The following is an 18,615-nucleotide window of genomic DNA, read 5'->3' as shown; positions in this document are numbered from 1 at the left end:
AGACTCATAAAGCCAAGGTAACGATAAACAGCCATGGATAGAGCTGCTGCAAGTTGCCCCATGTGCTACTAGAGGGGTGGTGTGGCTTTGGCTTCACTGAGTCTCTTAATTCCTTATTGAGAAGAAGGGACCGATAAATATGGTGCAGTCAGCCTCCGCTGCCCGATCACTTACTGGATGGGCTGGGGAGGTCACCAGGGATTGAGGAGAGACATGGAGGAGGAATTGGATAGACTGAGCCTCCTTAGCTTGAAGCCTCCTGGGGGCTATCAGCAAGCTGAGCTCACAGTAGGGCTGTGGAACAAGCTGGGAATCTTAACTGGAGTGATCAAACATGCTTATAATGGCAGTTATTTCCCTGCATCTGGGGGGATGTGTATCCTGATATAAAAGCACAAATTCGGATGCTTATAATAGGGCCAGGGGGAGAGATGACAGAGAGTGAAATTGAAGAGTGCATGACCCACATAACAATGAAAGTAAATGGAATATGGCAACCGGCGTGAATCTTCCAACCATAATGTTGGGTAAAAGTAGCTAGACCCAAAAGAAGACATTCCATAAGAATTCATGTCCATACAGTTCTCCAAACTACGTAGTTTAGAGATACATACCTACATGGTAAAAACATAGTGAAAAGCAAGACAATGATTATCACGAAGGCCAGCATGGTGGTGACCCTAGAGAGAGGTAGAGTCTGTGATTGGAAGGACATGCGGTCTTCTGGGGGTGCTGGCCGTGTTCCACTCCTTGACCTGGGACCTGGTTACATAGATGTTGGCTTTATAATTACTCTTTAAACTGTACATATATTTTATGCACTCTTCTGAATATATGACCTATATCATAATGAAGAAAGGAAGGAAAAAAGGTTCAGGAATCCCCCAAAGGGAGCAGCCACCAGTTAGCCCCAGTTGATGCCATTTGAGAATGGGACCAATGTTGTCAGATCAGGCTTTTCAAAGAAGTAAGATATATGGATTTTTAAAAAACTGTGAAATAAGCTTGTAACTAATTCAAACATTATTTAGACTTTGTGCAAACCAACAACATGAGCCAAATTAAAGTAGGTATAAATGTGAGATTAAGCCCATGACTGCCAGTTTGTGACTTCTGCACCAATCCAACAGATGGAGAGAAGTAAAATATTTTCACCCAACTAAAGTTAGCAGTGTTCTTTTCACTGCTTTTTATTTGGGAAAACTTATAATTGCTAATGAGTTAATGGGTCCTTGCTAAGCACTGCCCAAACATTTCAGTCTTCATTCTTAAACCATTCTATTTTAGCTGACACTCAGAAGTTTAAGAAAATTTCCCAGTATTATACAGCTAGTAAATGGGAGAGCTGAGATTTGAACCGCCCATCTAACTGCACGGCCTGTGCCACTCACTGATTTTGCAGGGTCTGTGGGTAGCCAGGAGCCTGGTGCCTCTTTTCAAATGCTCTGCCCCTGACAGACATCATTAATCGATCAGTGCTCCTTCCTGCTGAGCTGAGACCTGTCTTCTAGTGTGTTTCACCTCAGCACTTCAGGAGCCCATAATCAATTGGAGTTGGTGACTTAGATGAAATGTGTTTACACTCCTTACCTCACGCTATACTACTCCCCTGGTGGTTCAGGGTCAGGATGGACGGTTCCTGAAGGGTGTTGCTAGAAGTGAGTATTGTCAGCTACAGTCTGGTTCTTTTCTGATAAATAACTGGTCTATCTCTCCCTAGCCTGGTTTATTTCTGCTGTTGGTGTTGGCCTCACTGCATCTACCTGCTCCAGAACTAGGATGCTTGTCAGTTGCTCTCCAGAGCTTGACATGTGCTCAGTATAGAGAAATCACCTTGAAACGGCTCCTCTCACTAACTTTGGAAAGAAGAGCATTATCAAGGGTGACTAAATGGAGTGTTAAATGATCTTTAGAATAAGGGAAGGACAATGATGTGTATGACATCAGGAGGTTAGTGCAGAAAAGAGAAAGGCAGTGATGATACATAGTAACCCCCCATCTGTCTCTGGCATCATGGTTAGAGCAGGACCAATCAGAGGGGCCATTCCAGGAAACTGCAGACCATTAGATCTGATGGAGCCTGAGGGAGCACATGGCCCATCTCCCTCATTTCACAAGTGAGGGCCAGGAATGTGATGTGATTTATCCAAGGAACACGGATGCTCCTTTCACAACATCCTAGGGACTCTCATCATGATAAGAACAAAACGGAGTACAGTAGTTGAGAGAATAAGCCTTGGGTTTATATCCCAACTCCATTATGTTCTAGCTGTGTGACCTTGGGCAGATTTATTTCTTAACCTCTCATCTCTAACATGCAGGTAATAGCAGGACAAATTTTATAGAGTTGTAAGGGTTATAGGAGAAAATGCAGGTAATGGTGTGTATGTCTGATGCCTGGCATGAAACAAGGACTCAAAATTTATATATATTTTAATACACACATGTATACACAGTTACATACTTATATAAAATCCTCATATCTATGGCAAGTAATATGCTGTGAGACCTATATTTCTAAGGGCATCAATAGTTAAAATTGAATCTTCTTCTATGAGGTTGGATTTAGATGGCCATTTCAGTTCTGGTGTGTGATCGTAGAAGGACAGCACAGTATCTTTTATAAAGAAATATTGCCTAAGTGTCGCTGTGAAAGATAACACATCCCAATAGACCCCTTGGCCCTGTGCTGGCACCATTCTCAAAGATGTAATGCTTCTTAGTACCAGAATGGTGAATATAAGTGACAGTTTCCTGCTTTGGGTATCTCTGAAACAGTTGTTTGAAATCAGATCTTTATAAAGAGAAAAGATTTATTGAGAACAAAATGGATCCAATTCATAGAAGTAAATGAACTATGTCCTGATGATTTTCTGGGGTCCTTCTTAGACAGCCATGGCCTTGGAGGTACTGCTCATTGGTTGGGGTGACTGAGTCTGGGTTGGTTAAGGATGGGGTAGTGGGTACTTACCTACTGGGTGGAGTTGAGCATCCAGGGGTGGAGTCGGGACCCAGAGATGAGCAGTCTATTTGAGTGAAGGCCAACTGGAGGGAAGAAGATCAAGCAGAGGGAATGTCAAGCAGAGGAAGAGGTTATGGGAAGAGATGGGGATTCCAGGGCAAGTGCAGGTTAGAGAGGTTCCCAGGCTTTCTGGTGGTTGTTGCTGGTCTTTCCCAGGAGGAAAGTGTCAGGGTTGGGGCGCGAGGCGAGTGTCAGGTTCAGGGAGAAAAGGCTGCTGTTAAGAATTCTGGACCAGGTCAGGCAACAAAGATGGGTGGATGGATGGATTGATAGATAGTATTTAGATAGATAATATATAAATAATAGCTTATATGTGCTGTAATAGATAAGTGACTGGTAGATAACATTGATAGATAGGTAATAGATAAGTGATAATAGATAGATAATAGCTAAACAGATAGTTAATAGATTGATGGATGGTGTGTTAGTTTTCTGTTGCTGCTGTAGCTTAAACTTAGTGACTTAAAACAACGTAGTTTTTTTAATCTCATTGTCCTATAAGTCAGAAATCTGGTCAGCTGGTTGGTTTCTCTGCCCTGGCTTCATGAGTCCAAAGTCAAGGTATCACCCAGGCTGTGTTCCTTGCTGGAGGCTCTGGGGATTAATACCCTTCCAAACTTGTTTAGGTTGTCTGTCGAAATTCAGTTCCTTATCATCATAAGACTGAGGACCCCAGCAAGCAAGGGCAGGTCAATTCTCTCACTCTTCCCCTGCTTCCCCTTCTGCCTCATTTCTTTTGCTTCCTCTTCTGCTTTTAACGGCTTGTGTAATTTCATTGGGCCCACCAGGAAATGCAGAATAATCTTCCTTTTTTTAAAAAAAATTTATTTTTGGCTGTGTTGGGTCTTCGTTTCTGTGCGTGGGCTTTCTCTAATTGTGGCGAGCGGGGGCCACTCTTCTTCGCGGTGCACGGGCCTCTCACTGTCGCAGTCTCTCTTGTTGTGGAGCACAGGCTCCAGACGCGCAGGCTCAGTAGTTGTGGCACACGGGCCTAGTTGCTCCGCGGCATGTGGGATTCTCCCAGACCAGGGCTCAAACCCGTGTCCCCTGCATTGGCAGACAGATTCTCAACCACTGTGCCACCAGGGAAGCCCTAATCTTCCTATTTTAAGAGCAGCTGATTAGAACCTTAATTACACCTGTAAATTCCCTTTACAGCAGTACCTAGATTTGTGTTTGATTGAATAACCAGGGAATGGGAATTTGGGGGGGCATCTTTAAAATTTTACTTATCACAGGTGGATAGATGGATGGATGAATGGATAAATAGATGGCTAGGTAGGCAATTGATAGATAAATGGATAGATAGCTAGATAATAGCTAGATATATGGACAAATGGATAGATGGATAGATAGCATAGATAGGTTAGGTAAACACCAGTTCATAGTTGTTATGCAGTTACCAATGCCTTCATGAATAGACTTTGAGTAGAGTTCTTATCCAGGAGTGAGCATGATGTTATCATGGTCTGGACATGTTATTTTCTTTTTCATGGTTCTATATGTGTGAGTCATCTATATGACCACCACTTACTTCATCACATCCTGGTCTTATGACATTTTATAATTGGAGCTGATAATAGAGTTGGGTAGATTTAAAAATTTTTTATAAGCAACTGTCCCATGTTCCATTTCTGCTTATTATTAATCCACTCAAAAACATTTATTCAGCAATTACTTTGTGCTGGGCATTGTGAGACATACTAGTGATACAGTGTATAAGACATGTCCCAGCTTTCACAAAGCCAACAGACTAGTGGGAGAGACTCAGAAGTAAACTGGTAATACTGATCTCAGGCGACAAATGCTATGAGTAGGACAAATGCAAGGGGAAATTCATCAGATGGGCACACAGCCTAGACTTCCGGGGTCTGGGAAAACTTCATAGAAAAAGCAACATCTAATCTGAAACTCCAAGAATGTGTAGGGATTAGTCATATAAAGGAGGTGGCTGCCTTGAACACCAAAAACCTCATCAACTCTAATTCAGTTGCACTGGTTATTTCTGTGCCTAATTGCTACTGCACAGATCTGTGCATATGCTGCACATTTAGGATGTGTTGGTACTTTCAAATGCAAATGTGTTCTGCAAAAATGTCTTCTGCTTGTACAGAAAAAGGTCTCTGCAAAAGTTCTCAGCAAAAATTCTCTGTGGCTTTGGCAGTGGTGTGGGCTTTGTAGATTTTAATTTTTTACCTTAGGTGGGGAAAGGTGTTTTTCAGGGTAGAGGCTACCCAAATGATTCCTCTTCATTACTAAGAGGATATTTTGCTCTGTCTGTTATTGCCAGGTTCCCCAAGTACAGAGGCTGCTGTTAAAGCTATACTCGTAGGAAAAAATGCTGAAGCAGCAGAGGCTTTTGTTTAATTCTCTGCTTCCTAAGTGTGGAGTCACAGTGTGAGGGAAAGGGCTGAAGGAATAGGCAAATAAGGAATGGGACTCAAGCTCTTGCCACTTTTCTCTCCTGTCCCTCAAACTCTAGTTTCTAATTACTTCCTAGCTCACCATGGCTCCCCAGTCAGAACTCCAGTGGTTTCCAGGGGAAAGCGGATCCTGAGAAAGGAGCTGGGATGATTGGAAACCATCTTTTCTTCCAGATGCTGTGTGATCTAGGTTCTTACCATTAACAGTGTAAGTGAGCTTGCATAAACCACTCACTTCTTTTCACTTCCAAGTCCTAATTCTTAACTCATGGGAAAGAGTTTAAATAATACTAAAGGAGTGGAATGTGGCTCTAGTTAAGAGTATTAATTTTAGAATTAGTATTTGAGTCACAGCTTTGCTCCTTACTGATTGTGTAGCCTGGGATGTCATATTACTTAACGTCTATGAATTTCAGTTTTCTCATCTGTAAAATGGAGGCAATATTATACCTTCCAGGAATCAATGAAAGAATGCACGCAAGTTAATTAGCCTAGTGCCTCCTAAAAGCCTTACAGTTTTAATTATTGTCAAATATGTGCCTGATTCTGATTCCCTAATACAACCTCTTGCTCTAAGGACCACTGCCCCCACCCACAAGCATGATCTTGTTTTACTGACCATGAAGAAATGGTGAGATGCGGACAAATGTAAAACATGTAGATGTGTTAAGAGGAGTTAATAACAAGAAAACATAAGAATGTATTCTAGAGGTTTGATTTCTGATATTATTAACCCAAGTTGAAAATTAAAGTTGGATATGGATGTGGTATTCATTTAATTTTGACAATGAATTTTAAAATGGGGAGAAAAGGCACACTTTTGCATTTTGCAACAGAATTTAGACATCAAAATTCTGCCTGTATGTTTTTGTAAAAAATATATTCATGGATAGATAAGTTTTATTCCTATGTCTGCATAAATATGCATTGATGTTGAACAATAAAAACCTTTTCCAGAGTGTTAACATTAGTTTATTAGATAATAGGACTTGTCTCACCCTTCAGTTTATCTCTGAATTTAGTGGATTGACACCTCATGATTAGTAATCCACTCTCACTAATCATTTTTACCACACACAGAATCTGAATCTTTGGGTGGCACTTCTTTTTTTTTTTACCTTTGTGTGTGTTTATTAACAATGACATATTGGTAATTTTATAAAGGAGACATACCGTATGTCTGTAGAAAATGATTGCAGATGTTGGTAGTAATGTAAAAGACGGCAGTTTTTTGAGGGAAGGGCAAGATGAAGGGAAAGTTTAGTTTTTAGGAAGCCAGCTCAGGCATACTGGTAAACTGAAGGAGTGTCTGTAAAGAGATTAAGTGTAGACTGGAAATAAAACCGTTGGAGGAGTGGAAGGGAGAACAGCTCAGATGGTGGCATTAGCCTTGGTGATAAATAAGAGGCCTTTTTCTTTGAAACAAAGTAAAGTAAGTAAGAATAGTGTAAACACGGAGAAAGAGGAAATTAGGGAATGAGTCTCCCATTCTTTGGCGAATTGGGGTGAGATCATCTCCTAACATAGGAGTTTGGGTGTGACTGGCCAAGGACTGGAGAGGTTTGTTAGTCATTGGAAATGAAAACATGTGGAAAACTAGAGATAATTAACAGAGTCTTACTGAAACAGGAGGGTAGTGGGCAGGGTACAACCTTTCAAAGAATGACATAGTCATAGGACATGACAAAAACTGGTTAGAACCAACTAGGTCCAAGATGGTGGAAGATTTGACTTCCAGTGGACCTTGAGCTTCATTATATGCTCATTGTAATACATTAGCATAAGCTAAGTGACACACCCACCAGCACCATGAGAGTTCTGAGGCCAACCATCAAAGATCAAAAAGTGGACAGTGGCCCAATTCCTGGAAATCCCTGTCCCTTCCCCCAAATAGTTGAAATAATCCTCCCACCCATCAGCCTGTGGAATTACCCAGCCCATAAAAACTAACCATCCCTGTATTTCAGGGCCTCTTGCCTTCCGAGATGGCCCACACTCTGTGGAGTGTGTTTCTCTCTAAATAAATCCACTTCTTACTTGTTACTTTTGTCTCTCACTGAATTCTTTCTGCAAGGAGACATCAAGAACCTGAGCTTCATTAAGTCCTGAGACCAGGTGTGTGATCTCAATTAAAAGACCGTGGGTTCAAGTTCCAATCTGGGTTTAGGCTGGGTTCGAATCCCGGCACAGGGTTCAAGTCCCACTCTGAGTTGTACAGTTTCGGTTTCATTACATTTATTCTTTCAATTACAGTACTCCCCCCTTATCTGCAGTTTTGATTTCTGTGATTTCAGTTACCTGAGGTCAACCACATGCTGAAAATGTTAAATGGAAATTCCAGAAAGAAACAATTTGTAAGTTTTAAATTGCACTCTGTTCTGAGGAGTGTGATGAAATCTTGCACCAGCGTATCCCACCTGTTAGTCACTCAGTAGCCTTCTAGGTTATCAAATCGATTGTTGTGGTATCACAGTGCTTGTGTTCAAGTAACCCTTAATTTACTTAATAATGGCCCCAAAGCACAAGAGTAGTGATGCTGGCAGTTTGGATATACCAAAGAGAAGCCATAAAATTCTTCCTTTAAGTGAAAGGGTGAGAGTTCTTGACTTAATAAGGAAAGAAAAAAAATCTTCTGCTGAGGTTACTAAGATCTATGGTAAGAGAGAATCTTCTATCCGTGAAACCGTGAAGAAGGAAAAAGCAATTCATGCTAGTTTTGCTATCACATCTCAAACTGCAAAATTTATGACCACAGTGCAGTGCATAAATTCTTAGTTAAGATGGAAAAGGCATTAAATTTATACAATAAGGTATTTTGAGAGAGAGACCACATTCACATAACTTTTATTACAGTATATTGTTATAATGGTTCTATTTTTTATTAGTTTTCTTTAATCTCTCACTGTGACTAATTTATAAGTTAAACTTTATCATGGGTATGTATATATAGGAAAAAACATAGTGTATATAGGGTTTGGTAGTATCCACCACTTTAGGCATCCACTGGGGGTCTTGGAACATATCCTCTGCAGATAAGGGGGATGACTGTATTATTTATTATCTATGGTATATTGGGTGCTAGAGATGGATGAATTAAACAGAGGGCCCCTAATCTCATGGAGCATATTAAAGGAAGTTGGAGTGTTTAGCCTGGAAATGAGAAGACCCAGAGAGAATACTGAGGATATATCCAGATATGTGAAGGGTTGCCAAGGATGTACTGGGTGACAAGAACTGCCTGTTCTATGTGCTACCAAAACACAGAGCTAAGATCAGGTGGTGGAATTTATAGGAAGCAAGATCTTGACTCAAAATAAGGAAGAAAGGAATGCCTTTGGAGGGAGTGAATTCCTGTGATTTTGAAGATACTCAAGCAGAGAACAGGTAGCCACTGGCCGTGATTAATAGAGATGGTTCAGGCAAGTTGAAAGGCAAGTGGCAGCTGATGAGCTTTAAGACACCTTACAACTCTTTGAGTCTGTGAATCACCAGGTGTCATCACACGATGTCACTTTCAGAAATTATTGCATAGATTGTCCTCCCGCTTGAACTGTTGTCAGTGTGTATTTATTTTATTTTAAGGGATGGGAGGGACCCCAAAGAAGGTAAAGTCTATTTCTTTTAAAGTAACTACTCTTCTATTTTCTTGTGATTAAGACATTTATTTAAAGCCAGCCTTGCTAGTAAAAAGGCATATGATCACTGGTTCTCTTCAACCCCTGTCATGATAGATTAGCATTAATAATTTAGAGAACAGCAGCATTAAAAGTAATTACAAACTGTCAGAAAGATTCAAGAAATATGACATAGCTCATAGCTTCTTTTCAGATCTCAAATATTATTTGAGGGAAAAAATAATTACGTTTTCCTGTTCATTTCCTAATACAAATAACTTAGGAAATCTCATAATTCTTGAAGTTTGCAATTAATTCATTGAAAAACTAATGTCAGTTTGAAAAAAAGGCCCCTCTGGTCACAAATTTCCAGTGTGGAATCATTCCTTTGGGCACCTTCCCAATTGCCTTGTCAATACTCGTTTCAAATGCATTAACATAGCAACATGAATAAATCAACTAGCATTTAAAAATATAAATTGTCTAAACCTCCTTTAATGGTGCGTGCGTTTTAGTTCTTTCTCCTTTATCTATCTAAATTCTACAGCCTCTTGATTTAGGTACCTCCCTACAAATTTACCTAAGATATCGGAACCTACTAAAATTCATCCTTAAGAACTTTTGTCCAACCCAAGCCTATTTTGTTCTATCTGTCTATCCTATTCAGTGCTGCTCTCATACGAAAAATGATAAATGTGTCACTATTCATATTTTAATAAAATTTACAAGGCATCTTCCACAACTCCCCTCTTTCTACAGTCCTTTCTTTTATCACATGTCCTCTACCCTGGGAAGAAATAAGAACAAAGATGGACACTGTCACTTCTATACTTATCCTCTATTATTCCAGAGAAAGGAGGGGAAAAAAATATTGTTTTCCTATTTTGAAGTACCATTGACTAAAACCTAGACATTCATTTACTGTATTTAAAGTTTACAGTTCATGCAGTTGAAGGATGTATTAAACACGTATCTTGTGGTAGTCATGTCATCTTATATTTGTTGTTTTGTGAAAACAGAAAATTCCTATTAAAATAGTTGTTCAGATTTCATTGGAATTTGTTTGACCTCAGGAACAGATTGTATGTGGCCAGCAGAACCGAGCAGATTGGAATGGGGGTGTTGGATTGATGTTCATGCTCTTTGTACCCTTACAGTGCCTGGCATATTGCAATACACAGGATGCCAGGTGCAGGTCAAGCATGTCACTTGAAAAGCAAGTGGGGAAGGGAGAACAGCAAGAAGAATGTTATTGCATTTTTAGTATTTGTTGTCCCTAAAAATTCACCATTTTATATGGCACATTCTTTAGATATAAGGTCATATGGGTTAGCCTACATGCTGTCATGTGAAATACTGGTTTATATTTGTGTCAAATGATTAGAATCTTAATTGGATCAACGAGCTCATTAGACTCCTCAGTATTTGCCATAGCATTGCACATAAACTCCTACTAATCGTTTTTTCATTCTCTCTTTGGCTCCTCTATGACAGCCTGTCTTCTTTGGGAAAGTTACTCTTCATATAAAATGGTTTATAATGACATAGATGCATTAGATTATTTGAGGGGAAGTATTTATACGACATACTTCTTATAAAAAAAGTCTGTATTGACATAGATACGTATATTGCGAGACAAAATCATGTTACTGTTTCTAAACAGCTAATATAACATAGCTCCTTTGAGGGAAGCCTTTAAAAATTTTCCTTAATTTTATTTATTATACAAGTTGTTCATACCTACTATAGCACAATTAGGATAAAGAAAACCAGATGATCACAAAGAAGAAAATAAAAATTCACTATCCAGTGGTAGTAACTATTATCAAGTTCATGCTTGTGCTTCCACATTTTTTTTATACCTTTATATCTTTTAAAACAATAAATCATACTGTGTATGCTGTTTGGGACCAGCTTTGTTCTTTCAACCATACATAATGAATGTCTTCCCTTATTGAGAAATATGTAGCATTATCACCGTTTATAACAACTGCAGAGTATTCATTGTGTGACTTGATTTAAGCCTTTTTTATTTAAGCACGCTCTGTCATTGGAAATTCAGATAATTTCTACCTTGTTGCCAATAATGAATTCTGTGATGGACATCCTTGTAGTTCCCCTGCCCCCCACCCCCTTGCATTTACTTAAGGCACTCTCAAAGAGAGCCTCCAAGTGTCCTCCAGGACTCGCAGGGAGTAGCTGCCATCCCAGTCAGAGATAGGGTCAAATTCAATGCTCAGTGCTGTGTGGGCATGGCCTGACCAAAAGAAAATTGAACAAAAAGGATGAAGCTGTGGGCAAAGGAGAGTTTCAGGACATTTTACCCTTTAACTCAGCATCTTTGTAACCCTTCTGTTAATTCTGCATTAGGCATGGGGGCAGTCTACACACACCCTTTCCAAAGGAAAGTCATGCATTTCCTCAGTTATAGTTTTTGGCAATTAGCCTTGTTTAAAAAAAAAAAATCTCTCTCTCTCTCTATCTGATAGATTAATCAGTCTGTCTTGCTAGCTGATATTTGGCAGTAAAGCCAAAGGGTTCTGACGTATTCTTTCTTTTTGTTTTTTTCCTGTGCAGAATTTTATTTATTTTTTCAGCTTTATTAAGATATAGTCAGACAAATAAAATCATAAGCTATTTAAAGTGTACATTGTAAGGATTTGATCCCTGCATATCCTTTCAATGTCATGCTGGAGTACTGACTAACAAGCCCACCTAAGGATTATTTGACTTTTTAGGGCAGGGGTTGGCAAACATTTTCTGTAAAGAGCCAAATAATAAATAATTTAGATTCTATGGTCTCTGACCATAGGTTATATGGTCTCTGTCACAATTATTCAACTCTGCTGTTGTAGCTTAAAAGCAGCCATAGACAATAGATAAATGAATGTGTGTGACTATATTCCAATAAGACTTTATTTACATAAACATGAGGCAGACCAGACTTGGCCCATGGGCCTTAGTTTGCTGACCTCTGCTGTAGGGGAACATAACTTTGTTCGACTGTTTACTAATAACTGACAAGGTACAAATTGTTTTTGTCTGATAGAGATGCAAATGATTTATGTGCAGTAGAAAAATAACACCAATGGTTATGCTTTTATTGCCTTGTAGTTTAGAATCTAATTCAGCAGTCTTCATCCAGCATATAGAGGGGTCCTATATGTATCAATTTCTGTATGCAGTTTTGTCACCCTGCTAGTTCTTTCATTGATAAGCTAAATAAAACTTCGTCATGTACTCACTGGTTATATGAGAATTATGTTTTTAACTTTGGAAAATTATACATTGGCAGCCTGTATTCCACAGGCAAGACAACCCCTAAGAAAAGGACTTTGAGAGGAGCATGACCTTCAGAGGTCAGCTCAGCCTTGCATCTGCTGCTTTATGCAAACAAATATGTCTAGTTTTCTGTCTGTCTCTCCCTTGCTGTCATCAGATTACTTTCTGTCCCCTAGCATCACTGTCTGTCCCCAAGACACTCCACTTTTCAAGAACAGGACATCCTCATCAACAGAGGGATATTTTTGTTTCTAAACATTTGTGACAGTTCTGCAAGTACATGCTGTGGCCAGTGGAATGGTTCCATTAGCAACTCGCTTAGGAAGAGTAACACATTTAGCTAGATTATTAAAAAAAGAAAAAAAGAGTCTTCATACTTTTTTCCTATTACAATTTCATTCTGAAAACAGAACCAAGCCTGTTAATCCTCTCAAGGTTTAGCAGAGACCCTGGTACTCAAGGGTCACACTACAGTGCATACTGCCTTAGGGGTTCACCTTTGCCTCCAGTGACCAAGTAAGTATCTCTTCTCAGTATCCCCTCCTGGCCCAGACCTTTGCTATGTTTTTCTATTTCTTTTAAAAAAGCTGCCATGTTGTTATTGTATGCAGGGTATGATTCTCCATTCTTCCCCTGCATCATCTCATTTGGTTCCCCCAGCTACCCTAGGTGCACTACCACTCTTTATAGAGGAGGAATCTGAGAACTCAGAGAAGGCTAGGCACCTGCTCAAGGTCGTATGGCTAGTTCATGGCAGAGCTAGGATTTTAACCTATGTTTGTCCACCCCCCTAACTCAAGCTCTTAGTACTATACTGCCTCTCCAACTACCCACTCCTAGATCTACTGTTAGGGCCTATCTTTAGATCAGACCTAGCTTCATTTCTGCACCTTTATGACCATGGCAGGTAGGATTATACTACTATTATTTTTTATTTTTTTTAATTAAGACTTTATTTTTTAGAGTTTTAGGTTCACAGCAGAACTGAGGGGAAGGTCCAGAGATTTCCCATATACTCCCTGCCCTCACACAGGTATAGCCTCCCTGATTAATAGAGTGGTACCTTTGTTATAATTGATGAACCTGCATTAACATATCATAATCACACAAAGTCCATGGTTTACATAAAAGTTCATCTTGGTGTTGTACATTCTGTGAGCTTGGGCAAATGTGTAATGATATGTATCCATCATTATGGTATGATACAGAGCAGTTTTACTGCCCTAAAAATCCTCTGTGCTCTGCCTATTCATCCCTCCCTCTCCTCTAACCCCTGGCAACCACTGATCTTTTTAACTGTCTCCATAGTTTTATTTTTTCCAGAATAAAGTTGGATTCATACTGTATGAAGACTTATCAGGTTGGCTTCTTTTACTTAAGTATGTATTTAAGGTTCCTTCATGTCTTTTCATGGGTTAATAGCTCATTTCTTTTTAGTACTGAGTAATATTTCATTGCTGGATGTACCACAGTTTATTTATCCATTCACCTACTAAGGGACGTCTTGCTTCCCTCCAAGCTTTGGGAATTATGAATAAAGCAGCTTATAAACATCCATGTGCAGGTTTTTGTGTGGACATAAGTTTTCAACTCCTTTGGGTAAGTAACAAGGAGTGCAACTGCTGGATCATATAGAATGTTTAGTTTTGTAGGAAACTGCCAGACCGTCTTCCAAAGTGGCTATACCATTTTGCAGTCCCACCAGCAATGAGGGAAAATTCCTGTTGCTCCACATCCTCATCAGCATTTAGTGTTGTCAGTGTTCTGGATTTTGACCATTCTAATAGTTGTGTAGTGATATTTCATTGCTGTTCTAATTTGCATTTCCCTGATGATGTATGATGTGGAGTGTCTTTCATATGCTTATTTAGTACCTGTATATCTTCTTTGGTGAGGTGTCTGTTAAGGTCTTTGGCCCATTTTTTAACTGGGTTGTTTTCTTATTGTTGAGTTTTAAGTGTTCTTTGTATATTTTGGATAACAGTCCTTTACCAGATGTGTAATTTGCAGATATTTTTTCCCAGTCTGTGTCTTGTCTTCTCATTCTTTTAACATTGTCTTTCACAGAGCAGAGTTTTTAATTTTAATGAAGTCTAGCTTATCAATTATTTATTTCATGCACTTGGCCTTTGCTCTTCTATCTAAATAGTCATCATCATACCCAAGGTCATCTAGGTTTTTTCCTATGTTATCTTCTAGGATTTTTATAGTTTTGTGATTTACATTTAGGTCTGCAATTCATTTTGGGTTAATTTTTGTAAAGGGTTTAAGGTCTGTGCTGATTCATTTTTTTTGCATGTCGATGTTCAGTTGTTCCAGCACCATTTATTTTTAATTTTTTTTTAAACTTAAAATTTTTTGTGTGTGTTTATTTATTTGGCTGCGTCGGGTCTTAGTTGTGACAGGTGGGATCTTTTTTTTAGTTGCAGCATGTGGGATCTTTTAGTTGCAGCATGCTAACTCTTAGTTGCGGCATGTGGGATCTAGTTCACTGACCAGGGATCGAACTTGGGCCCCCTGCATTGGGAGCATGGAGTCTTAGCCACTGGACCACCAGGGAAGTCCCCAGCACTATTTATTGAAGAGAATGTCTTTGCTCCATTGAATTGCCTTTGCTCTTTTGTCAAAGATCAGTTAACTATATTTATGGGGGTCTATTTCTGGGCTCTCTATTCTGTTCCATTGATCTATTTGTCTATTCTTTCACCAATACCACATTGTCTTGATTACTCTAGCTTTATAGTAAGCCTTGAAGTTGGGTAGTGTTAGTCCTGAAACTTTGTTGTTTTCCTTCAGTATTTTGTTGGCTACTCTGGATCTTTTACCTGTCCATATAAACTTTAGAATCAACATCTACAGAATAGCTTGTGGGATTTTGATTGAGAATGCACTGAATCTATAGTTCAAGCTGTGAAAAACTGACATCTTGAGAATTTTGAGTCTTTCTATCCATGAACATGGAATATCTCTCAATTTATTTAGTTCTTTGATTTCTTTCATCAGAATTTTAAAGCTTTCCTCATATAGACCTTGTACATATTTTGTTAGATTTATTCCTAATTATTATTATTTTTTTCTTGGTGCTAATGTACATGATACTGTGGTTTGTTGCTATTGTTGTTGTCGTTTGTTTTCGATGAAGGAAATTACAGCATATATTGCAGGCTCAAGCAAGGAAAATAGGCAGCTCATGCTCAAAAGACCTGAGCTCCAATGGTACTGTGTTTTTTTATTTCAAATTCCACTTTTTTTTTTTTTTTTTTTTGCTGTACGCAGGCCTCTCACCGTTGTGGCCTCTCCCGTTGCGGAGCACGGGCTCCGGACGCGCAGGCTCAGCGGCCATGGCTCACGGGCCCAGCTGCTCCGTGGCATGTGGGATCTTCCCGGACCAGGACACGAACCTGCGTCCCCTGCATTGGCAGGCAGACTCTCAACTACTGCGCCAGCAGGGAAGCCCTCAAATTCCACTTTTTAATTGTTGGTATATAGGAAAGCAATTGACATTTGTATATTAACCTTGTGTCCTGCAACCTCACTATAATCACTTAGTAATGCCAGGAGTTTTCTTGTCTATTCTTTTGGCTTTTCTATAAGACAATCATGCCATCTATGAAAAAAGACAGTTTTATTTTTTCCTTCCCAATCTGTATACTTTTTATCTCCTTTAATTGCCTTATTGCATTAAATAAAACTTCCAGAACAATGTTGAAAACTACTGATGAGAGAGGATATTTTGCTTTGTATGTTATCTTAGTGGGAAGGCTTCAAATTTCTCATCATTAAATATGATGTTAGCTGTAGAATTTTTGTAGTTATTCTTTATCAAGTTGAGGAAGTTTCCCTCTATTTCTAGTTTGCTGAAAGTTTTTATCACGAGTAGATGTTGGATTTTGTCAAATGCTTTTTCTGCATATATTGATATGATCCTGTGATTTTTATTTTTTAGTTTGTTGATGTAATGGATTCCATTAATTGAGTTTCAGATGATGAACTAACCTTGCATACCTGGGATAAATCTCACTTGCTCGTGATGGTATTCTTTTTATACATTGTTGGATTTGATTTGCTAATATTTTGTTGAGGACTTTTGTATCTATGTTCATGAGAGATATTGGTCTCTTTTCTCTTGTCATTTCTTTGACTGGTTTTGGTAATAAGGTAATGCTGGCCCTGTAGGATAAGTTAGGAAGTATTACCTCTGCTTGTATTCTCTGAAGGAGATTGTAGATACTTGGTATAATATCTTCCTTAAATGTAGAGTTTAAGTAGAGTAGAGTTTACTCTACTCTAGAGTTACTTTAAGTAGAGTAGAGTTTAAGTTCACCAGTAGAGTTTACTGGTGAACTCTTCTGGGCTTGATGCTTTCTGTTCATTTTTGTGTTAATTTTTGTGTATTGAGTTAGGTATGGGTTGAGGTATATATATACACACGTATATATACATGTATTTGTGTATGTATGTATACATATATATGAATGTATGTATATTTGTATGATTATTTGTTGAAAAGACTATTCTTTCTCAATTGAATCACCTTTGAATATTTGTAAAAAATTAATTGTCCATATACATGGGTGGGTCTGTTTCTGGGCTCTCTATTCTCTTCCACTGATCTTTGTCTACTTGCTCACTGATACCAAAGTATCTTGATTATTGCCTACAGGGAGTCTTACAGTCAGATAGTGTTAAGTCCTACAACATTTTTTCTTCTCATTCAAAACTATTTTGGTTATTCTAGGTCTTTGCATTTCTGAATGAATTTTAGAACCAGAAAAAAAGTATGCTGGGAGTTTTATTAGGAATGGGTTGAATCTACATATCACTTTGAGAAGATTTTATATCTTCACAATATTGAGTCTTTTCATTCACAAGCATGATATTTTTCTCCATTGACTTAGACCATTAATATTTCTCAGCAATGTTTTGTAGTTTTCAGTGTACATGTCCTGCATAACTTTTGTCAGATTTTCCCTCTGTATTTCATAATTTTTGATGCTATTGTAAATAGTATTGTTTTTATATTTTAAGTTCTGATTACTTCTTGCTGGTATGTAGAAACACAGTTTTTAAGTATACTGATCTTGAATGCTGAATCATTGTTAAACTCTTGAATTAGTTCCAGTGACCTTTTTGGGGTTATCTGGGATTTTAAAAAACATTTAAAATTTATTTAATTATGTTTACATAGATGATCATGTCACTGGTGATTAAAGTAGCTTTGCTTAAACCTGAATGTCTTTATTTTTCTTGCCTTAGTTCACTGGCTGGAACTTCAGGACAATCTTTAATAGAAATGATGAGAATGAACATTCTTGCTTATTCCTGAACTTAGGGGTAAAATATTTAGTCTTTCACCATTAAGAATTATGTTAGCTATATTATTTTTGTAGATGTTCCTTATCTGGTTGAGGAATTCTATTCTTAGGTGGCCTAGAGGTTTTCTTTCTTTCTTTTTTTTAAATCAGGAATGAATGTTGGATTTTGTTGAATGCTTTTTCTGCACCAATTGAAATGAGTATATGGTTTTTCCTTTAAAATATTCTAATTATCATAAATTACTTCGACTGGTTTTCAAATGTTAAACCAAACTTCCTTTCCTGGGATAATCCTTAGTTGTTCATGATGTATTATCCTTTTTATACATTGTTGGATTTACTATGCTCACATTTTGTTAAGATGTTTTTCATCTATATTCATGAGAGACACAGCTGTAGTTTTCTGTTTTTGTATGTCTGTCTCTCTCTTTTTTTTAAACCATAAGGGGCCTCATAGAATGAGTTGAGAAGTATTCCCTTCTCTTCAACTTTCTGGAAGGGTTTGTCTAGAATTGGTATTATTATTTCCTTAAATATTTGGTAGGGGTTTCCTGTGAAGCTTCCTGAATCTGGAGTTTTCTTTGTGGGAGTGTTTTAACAACAATTTTGTTTGATATAGTGCTATTAACATAGTCTAGCTTTTCTTAAGTAAACTCGGAAATTTTGTGTCTTTGAGTCATTTTTCTGTCTCATCTAAGTTGTCAAATATATTGGCATAAAATTGTTCACAATATTCCTTATTATCCTTTGACTATATGTAGAATCTGTATTCACATCACTGGTCTTATTTCTAATGTTGGAAATATGTGTCTTTTCTCTTTTGTTCTTGATTAGCAGATAGAGGTTTGCAATGTTACTGAGCTTATAAAGGAACCAAGTTTTGGTTTTATTGTTTTTCTGTGTTGTTTTTTGTTTCCTAATTCACCGATTTCCATGATGATGTTTATTTACTTTCTTAT

This window comes from Orcinus orca, chromosome 20 (assembly GCF_937001465.1).
Source record: "Orcinus orca chromosome 20, mOrcOrc1.1, whole genome shotgun sequence".
Lineage (NCBI taxonomy): Eukaryota > Metazoa > Chordata > Mammalia > Artiodactyla > Delphinidae > Orcinus > Orcinus orca.
This window is presented reverse-complemented; position numbering follows the sequence as displayed.